Genomic DNA, 9356 nt, shown 5'->3' with positions numbered 1-9356 from the left:
TCAAAATTAAAATTCGGTTACGTCGGGTTAAGGTGCAACACAAATTATGAAGGCGAGGGAAACAATCGGAAGCAACTTGTGCAATATAGAATTTTCAGTTAAAGAATACTCATTTAGCAGTGCCATAGGCAGGTGAGCAAGTATGAAAAAGGAATCGTACCTCATTTTCGGTAAAAAGGTCATAATCATCAGTGAAATACTTCTGTGTCTCCTGTCCCAATTCTAGCATTTCCATGTCAATTGGGCTGGTTATCCCGATCATTTGAGCAAGCATTACGGACACATGCTCGTTAGGAAATAATACCTGTTATATGTAAAGGAAAGAAGATATAGTTCCAAGGAAAAGAAGCACCCAAAACACCCATTCCATAACTCTCCAGCTCGCATGTGCTTACAACATTAATAAAAAAGATTAATTTCTAATTCTAGTTGGAGTTATACGTTGGTATTGCATTCATACAAGAAAAGAGGCCTCAAAATTTTGTCAAAATAATACTAAAGACCAGTTTCAATCCTACAAGCCACCAAGCATCTCAATTAAATAAAACATACTTACTTCACCAGTATACAATTCAGAAAGGATGCAACCAAGAGACCAAATATCAATCCTCTGATCATAAGGTAGGCCTAGAATGACCTCAGGAGCTCGATAAGAGCGTGATTGGACATAGAGGCATAAGCTGTCTGTCAAGAAGCAACTACTTCCCAGATCAATGACTTTAATTTCGTATCTACTGTAGCTCTTGATAAGAATATTTTCTGGCTTTAGGTCACAATGAATGATCCTCAGACGGTGCAAGTAAACCAAGGCCTCCAAACATTGCCGAGCTATAACCTACAACAAAGGCAAAGTTTCAAATTGCTAGAACTTTGTAACTTTCTGAATCAACTTTGCGAAGGCTACCATTTCAGGATATCAAATAAGTTTGCTCATTTACAACTCAATGGTTAAACGACTATTTAAATGTGTAGCAGGTTAGAAAATTTTTGTCTAGGGGCTGACTACAGGGTGAAATGCAAATGCTCATTATATACAAGTATGATATCATTATAAGTAGCAGTCGAGCGGGGCGAGGATGACGAGCACGATGCCCCGGTAGCGGTGCGCGCGATCGGCCAGCGTCTCCTGGCGGCCGCCGTTGCAGGCGCGGCGGGACTGCTCGGCGGCGGGGACTGCAGGCGCGGTGGGACTGCGGGCGCGGATGCGAGGACTGCGGCGGGGACTGCGGGCGCGGGGAGGGAGGCGGAGCGCACGATGGCAGAACGAGGCAGTGTGGACGCCTACACTGCTAACATATAGAGTAGTAGAGATAGTTCTATGATTTTACGTGCTCTTATGTAGCACTAAGCGGAGTTACTCGTAACTGAAGGTCATAACCGGTATTCAAAGCTGTTACTCAAAACTGAAACTAAACAAAGGTGAGGCTGTTGAAACAATGCAAACAGGAATTGCATGCTGGATCAAATATGTAATTCAAAATAAGCACTGCATTGAAGCAAATAGGATGATCGGAACTCAGATAAATATAGGACGCCTTGTATCAGAGTTATCTATTCAACTTCAGCTATCTGAAAGGCAGTGTAGTGCTTGCATTGTTGTATGCATAACTTATTGCTTATGGGATTGAGAATCCATTCTTAAAGCTGAGGTTATCGATCACTAAGTGGTCTATGTTTTAGTATTTTCCTCTTTATTCTCTTCCTTGTATATTATCCCTTCTTCAAACTGAGGATGGTGGTCTATACTTGTGTAGTAAGATGCAAATTCAAAAAACTTGAATCACCAATTTGCAAATAGAAAAAACAGCAGGCATCTCTGATTGTCGAGTGCAGAAGCAGACATGCTGATTATCAATTACTACTATCATTCCAAATTATAGTTTACTTTAGTTTTGTCCTATGTCAAACTTCTCTAGTTTTGATCAAGCTTTTAGAAAAATACATTAGTATCTAGAAGTTCAATCAAATTCACTATCAAGACATATTTCATGAAGAAATTAATGAAAAGAATTTGGTATTCTAGATGTTGATGCATTTTTCTATAAACTCGGTCAAAGTTAAACAAGCTTGACTTAGGACAAAGGCACAAAGCTAAAGTAAACTATTATTTGAGACAGAGGAAGTGTTGTTTGGTATAATCAAAATCTAGTATGCTCCTACATGGTATCTTTTAGCAAAATAGCAAATACTCTACCAGCTGTTATGTTTAAAGAATCACAATGTCCTTATCTAACTCCTAAAAAAGGCTCGAAAATCTTATTATTTCGACATCTCTAAATATCTAATGATATGCAGTAGTATTCTACGCCACCCATCCAAATTGCAAGGTCATGTAATGGGCAAGAAGGTACAAAGTACCATGATCAAGTATACACTTACTTGCATGCAGAGTACCGCAACTGTATCTCTACAAATTTTGCTTCACATTCCTGCACATATTAACAACTGTGAGCAAAGAACAGGTATGCAACTCTAACAACAACCACTTGATCAAGCTGCAACACTTGCAGATCACATACTTTCTCCAACTTGCCGACCTTCTGATGACGGTGATGACGAGCTCGATACAAGCCAAGCTTGTGTCTGTATAGAAAGCTAACTTGACAAAGTCAAGCCATCTCCTGTAATTTTAGCACAACAGAATAAATGACTATAGAATCACTGGTGTTCATTTATGAAACGTTGAAAAGTAACACTATTCACAATAAGAATAAGGTTTCCACTTCGCTGATCAGAATATCTACACTCAAACATAATAGATTCAGTTCTATTTGTGGAGTTCACTGAAACCAGAACAGAACAATTTCTGTTTGTGCACTCAAACATATTCAAATCTAGTTCCGTTGAGTTCTGTTTGTGCACTCAAACAAAATAGAACAATTTCTATTTTTACAGTTCAGTTCAATAGATTCATTGAAAACAGAAATGGTGGTTTTATCAGTGAAAACAGAAATGCACTGACAACAGAAAACAGAAACACACATTCACTTAAACAAGTAGTTCACAACCAGAATTCAGTTTACTTTTCACAAGCAGTAATCATACCAGAATTCCACTGATAACATGAGTTGAATACAATAACACAAGTGCACTACAAATCATAAGTTCACAACCACAACTCACTACGAATGTCACATAGAAAAATCCCACCTCTCTTCGAAGAGAATGAGGTGATGGAATAATGGAAATGACGATCGAGTTGTGTGTGCAAAATGCAAAGCAGAGCCAAAAAACAAACCTTCTAGAGCGAGGTGAGTCGATCCACGATGAGGGCATCAGCCTGGACGTCGTCGCAGTCAAGCGGGACCTTGTGGATGTGGAGGCTATGGGAGGCGATCTTGGATTCTCGATGGTGAAGACAAAACAATAAAATGTTCTGTGTAGAGTACTAAGCAAGTATATAAATACCATTCAGTAACGAAATTAAATAAAGGAAATTAAGATGCTCCCAATCTTATGATTTTACCTTCTCAACAATTATGACCTGACCTTGCAACACAGAACAGTCCAGATATTTGATGCAGTGATCTGCCTCCTTAGTAGCAGCCATGGTGACAAAACCAAACCCCCGCGATTCCCTTGTCCAAGGATCATATACCAGATATTCAATGCAGTGATCTACCAACTCAAATGCTTTTTTTAGTTGAGTCTACGAATTCCTAACGGTCGAACCCAATAATTCCACAAGTAAACAACATTGTAAAGGAGCTATGTATAGATCCTACACACTTGATGATTATATACCAGTCCCAAATCCCAACACCAAAAATCAGAAAGCCAAAACACACCTCATGAACATGCTGCAGACGAAAATTTTGAGACCATATCAGTTGTCTAGAATTAAACCCTGAATCGATAGGAGAAGGAAGTGACACGAAATTGCTGCTAGTCGCGGTTGTAGAGAACCATGAAGCTAAAAGCAGCACAGAGAATTGGGTCAGAACAGAACAGAACAACAAAGAGAACTCAGTAGTTACAAATGTCGAGACGTGGCGAGGCATTAGACAGGAATAAGAACATGCATATTACATCTGTTTAGATAGGTAGACCTGATCAGTTCGGTCTTCAGCAATGACATGACTGAAACCAGCATTCTTGAGCATCTAGATAATTTGGGAAACAAATGTTTAATTAGATCAAATCACTTGTATTAAACATTAACCACAGACACAAAATAAGATCAGGTAAAAGCTAAAAACCACCTGTCCATAAGCCTCCACATCATGGAGATCATAACCCCTTCCCTCCCCTCCTCTATCTTCCTTCCCCTGCTGGATCTAACCTCAGGCTCCACCCACGAATCCAAACCCTAGCGTGGACAAATTCGTCTCTTGGTGTGCGGGGAATGTGAGGAGGGAGCGTTGATGGGGGGAGGAGGGAGCACGGGATTCAGTGAGGGGCAGGGCAGGGCTTCACCTCGAGCGCGTGGTCGATCTCCTGGTCGGTGGCGTTGGCCCAGAGCGAGTGGTCCCTGATGGCGCTCTCCATCTCCGCGAGGAAGGCCTGGACCTTGCTGCCGTCCTCCTCGGCGTTGGGCGCGTGGAAGGAGAAGGAGAAGAGGAAGCTGTCGGCGCCAAGCTAACCACGGATGGGGATGGGGACGCCGTGGGGGGGTCTCGCTCCCAGACCCGCTACCACCACGCGCGTCGGAGTCGGACTCCGTCGCCATGCGTGAGTCCACGTCCATTGCCGCCAGCCAAACCTCGCCTCCTGCTGCTCCTAGGGTTTCGTGAGCTAAGCACGGGGTCCTCCACGGTGGGGGAGGGGGCGCGGTGTAGGGGTGCGGTGGGGGCAGGGGGCGCGTTGTAGGGGAAAGGCAGAACATCCTTGGGAAGCCGCGGAGACGGGCGGCATGGCGTCGTGCTCTAGGTCGGGCAGGTCCCTGGAGACCGGCGTCTTGAGATCCCAATCCATGAAAGGAAGCGGGGATTGAGGGAGAGAGTTGAGTGGATCGCATTCTGGGGAGCCGGGGCGGAGTCCGCGGGGATTCCTTCGGTGGGGGAGGGGGCGGACGCGGCGGCGGGATGGGCGGGGAGCAGATGACGATGCGCGGTGTGAGGGATGGGGCGTCGTGGCCTCGGGAGGCAGAACCGCACCAGATGTGGACGCCTACAATATGTTCTTAAGGAGTAGTAAAGATATAGAGAAGGAATCTCCTCTTATATATACAAGGGGAGCACTATACTCTCCTATTTGCCCCATGAGATGACGCGCGCTGGAGTTCTTACGAGAGCGGTTGGCCAATGCGCAAATCAGCACCCAACGACTTCTCTGAGACTATGTTTGGCCTGACTACTGCACTCTACATACAATGTGAAGAATGCAGCACATTTGATATTGTGGTATAACGACCGATACGAAGAAATACTTCCAGAGGGGAAAGAAATAATATTACAAAACTTAATTATTACCTGAAGCTATTTCATCGTTTCATGTTAGATTATATGGTTAAGTTATGAGAAGACGGTTGTACATCATCAAAACTTATTACTGAGCACCAGAACACGTTCATCGATCCATGCCAGCTTCAAGTGATGAAAACAATTGGCAAACTATGGAATTTTCATGTACGTCCAACTTAATGTCGCTGACTGATGGTGTACGGTGGGTAGTAATTAAATATGCACTTGACCATATGGTCGACATGTTGTTGCGAGCTTACTTTGAAGTTGAAACCGTGTTAACTAACAGAGATGTTCGTTTATCTGATATATATATATATATATATATATGGAAGAGGTAATGGAAGCCCTGAGCTTCCCCTACTAATGGAAGCCCCAGTCAGGACGCGGTCGACTCAGCACCCGCGTGCTTGCGTCAGCCATGCAGTCAACAGCCAAGATTCTAGGACGATAAGCGTAACGCAATATACGAATGCATATATATATGAATAAAGATGCGTAAAACATGCATAAAGAAATCTTTTGAAGCCCGAATCACGTGGAACGAATATGACACTGTGGACAGCGTTTACGACTGTATAATGACATGTACTTGACAGCATAAATCATGCAGTATGTGGTTCTGGTTCTGGCTCGGGCGGATTCCAGCGTAAACCGTGGGCTAAAACAGCGTAAATGAGTATGAAATTTAGCGTAAATCCTATATCTGTTTTGTAACAGCAAATGAGGCCTAAAATTAAGCAGCCGATCGTGAGCGGGGTCCTGGCTCGGGCCGATTCCAGCGTAAAACGTGAGCTAAAATAACGTAAATGAGTACGAAATTTAGCGTAAATCCTATATCTGTTTTGTAACAGCAAACGAAGCCAAAAATTACGGCGTGAAAATCGCGTGCAGCCGACCGTGCGCGGGTTCTGGCTCGAATGATTTCAGCGTAAAACGTGAGCTAAAACAGCGTAGATGAGTACGAAATTTAGTATAAAACACGCGCACAATCTCATTTCGCAAAGAGATTGCTATAAAACACATCAAAAAGTATCATAAATTTGGCGTAAAACGCAGTAAGACTGTTTTTTAATGGAAGCATAAAATACAACAAGAAGTGTCGTAAAATTTAGTTTGAAAATGCATAAATCATGATGGTCTCATAGGGCACTTGTTTTGTTCACAGTATATCAAAATATAAAGCACAACGATATTTTGCCGATATTGTTGCAATCATACATGATTTATTTGACATGACAAAAAACAAGGAGCTAGCCCTATCTTCGGTACTTCAGACATTTGGAACCATTAGCCTTTAGCTAGATCGTGGTCCGAAATTGAAGAATCGCTGCTCGGCTCTTATCAAAACAGGTGTGTGTAAGCCTGTATAAATCATAAAGACACGTCAGAATAAGCCTAAGTAAATCCATGAACCTATATACCAGTTTAATCAACAGGGAAAATGGAGGAGTAATTAAGTGACAGCAATTAGCTAGTTTATGTCCCTTACAAAACAATGCAGCTGGAGAAGCCTAGTAGACAATAAGAAGTTGTGAACCTATATAAACCCTATAGGCCGTAGCAAGTGCTAATATCATAAATTAACCCATGAGATACTATATTTTTCGAAGGAAGTGAGAACATTTCTTTCTTTAATAACCTTAATTTACAAAAATACAATGGACAAACTGCCAGCAAGTGAGGACATTTCTTTCTTTAATAAACTCTGTTATGCATACTTCCAATATTGCAGGACTTGAGAATCAAAGCCCTATTATGCACATATGCTGAATACAAAATTTATTCTTTTTCTTGAATCCCTAACACATAGTTGTAATACTTAAGTTGTCTCTACTAGAAATTGTATAACTAAAGAATAACAAATCTTACCGTTCAAAAGACTGGTGAGGTTGCCGAACAGCGCCGGGTGGAGCACGCCGGAGAGCAGCTCTAAGTCGAGCAGCTTCACTTGTTGATGCTGCTTCAATTTCAGCTATTTCTGATCTTTCTCCATTAATACCACCTGCAAAAAGTATAATTATATGCAAATATGGAAGATAATATGATTGATTACTCTAATTCACCATTTTTTCGCTAGCATACTGAGATCAGTCTTGTTCAGCTATTCACGAGTCGAGTCACTACTTTTCTTAGTAAAGCTCAACAGAAAATGGTATAATGATTAAAAGCATTCACCTAATAGACTAGCACAACTAAATACTACCCGGAAATTATGGTTTTATGATAATACAATGATGCTAAATGCTGGCGGAGGTGGGTGTAGCATATGTATGCACTATTACAAAGGAAGGTTTAAATTTAATAACTTGAAATCGTATAATAGTACTTCAAATTACAAATCTACATGCAATTATCATATTTACCAACTAATTTCCAGAACTATATTGGTAGAAAAAATTTAGTCACAGGTCTAGCCACGCATTCACAAACCTACTTTAAGCAATCAGAACAAGCCCTGCATTATAGCAATCCACACAAAAGCTACTAAGCTAGCAAACTACCAAACTAGTACTATTTTTTTTAAAAAACATCAAGCACAAGTTTGAACCAACGAATCTCACAAGTGGAAAGGAAACCGAATTACCGATGCACACAGGAAGTAAATCTACACGCATAGTCACGAAGGATGTGGCTAGATTTGCAACATCCAGATCACGGAGACGAAATCGAGATCTCAAGCCCACGGCTAACCTTCCTGGCTTCCCAACCAACCAAACACCACAGATCCGCACGAGATTTCCAAAAAAAAAGCTCGTGGAGTACCGGGGGACACAGATCTAGGCCGCTGCCCGCTCACCTGCATGTTGCAATTGACGAGGTCGAGCGGCGTGACGGCCATGTGGGTGAGGCCGCAGCTGGCGATTCCTCCGGCGGTGCAGGCGGCATAGAAGGCCGGCGAGTACATCTCGATCTTCTCGTTGGGCGCCTGGATCGAGAACGACACGACGCCTCCTGCTCCAGCCGCGGCAGGCGCTGGGGCGGAGGCATGGAGGCGCGCGGTGGCGCCTGTGGCGGCAAAGGAGCGCGCCGAGGAGGTCCCTTTAGCTGGCCGAGGGGCGCCGAGGAGGCAGTAGCTGGGTGGATCTGGGGCAGAGTGGTGGTTTGAGGTGCTTCAGATCGGGGAATGGGGCTCGGCAGCCGCCGTCGCTGAAACCCTAGTCCTCTCGGGCAAAAGCAGTCGTCGCGGTCGGTTTTATATGATAGTACAGGAAGCGGTGTACAATATGCGCATACAAAAAGTGTGTAAACCGTAACACGATTGAGCATAACACGTAGTTATAATTGACGTAAGTAGGTGGTACAGTGAGCCAAAAAGCCTGCACACCTGGTCGGTTGCTGGTCAGGGCTTCCAATAGTTAGAGAGAGCCCAGGGCTCTCTCTCTCTCTCTCTCTCTCTCTCTCTCTATATATATATATATATATATATATATATATATATATATATATATATATATATATATATATATATATATATATATATATATATATATATATATATATATATATATATATATATATATATATATATATATATGCTGTGAACTCATTGTCACGTCCGTCTTGAATCTGCTCATAACTGGCAAAGTTTTTTTTACTCCTAGTATAAATAGATAAACGATCTGTCTCATATTCACCAAAATATATAGTTATGTTTTACCTCCAGTAGTAATTTTTCACTGTGAATCTGGGGCTGGAGGCGCTCCCAAGTTCCAGACACGCCCCTAAATCCCATTTCGTCAATCTTGGTAAGCTGCTCGAAGCACTTTTTGGATCACTCTACGTACAAAGAGAGAATATCCAACGAGATGTATATATACTGAAACCCTCTGATCCAGTGGGAGCCAGCCAACCAAACCAAAACTCGCGTGGACCGAGACCGAAACTAGTAGTGAGTAGTGACCGAACCCAACCATTTCCCACCAACCCCAGCCGTCCTGCCGTTCACGGTTC

At 42.6% G+C, this 9356-nt stretch overlaps 1 long non-coding RNA gene across 1 annotated transcript; it reads right to left on the bottom strand.

Moving 5' to 3' along the window:
• Positions 1 to 169: 169 nt before the first annotated feature.
• LOC109941591 (uncharacterized) lies at positions 170 to 931 on the bottom strand. The gene is made up of 2 exons (XR_002264249.2): positions 557 to 931; positions 170 to 304 (listed from the first exon to the last, which is right to left on the bottom strand). It is a non-coding gene; the product is annotated as an uncharacterized lncRNA (long non-coding RNA).
• Positions 932 to 9356: the final 8425 nt, after the last annotated feature.

Source organism: Zea mays, chromosome 8 (genome assembly GCF_902167145.1).
Source record: "Zea mays cultivar B73 chromosome 8, Zm-B73-REFERENCE-NAM-5.0, whole genome shotgun sequence".
Lineage (NCBI taxonomy): Eukaryota > Viridiplantae > Streptophyta > Magnoliopsida > Poales > Poaceae > Zea > Zea mays.
The sequence above is the reverse complement of the archived record's forward strand: the minus strand, read 5'-3'. Positions and strand labels throughout refer to the sequence as shown.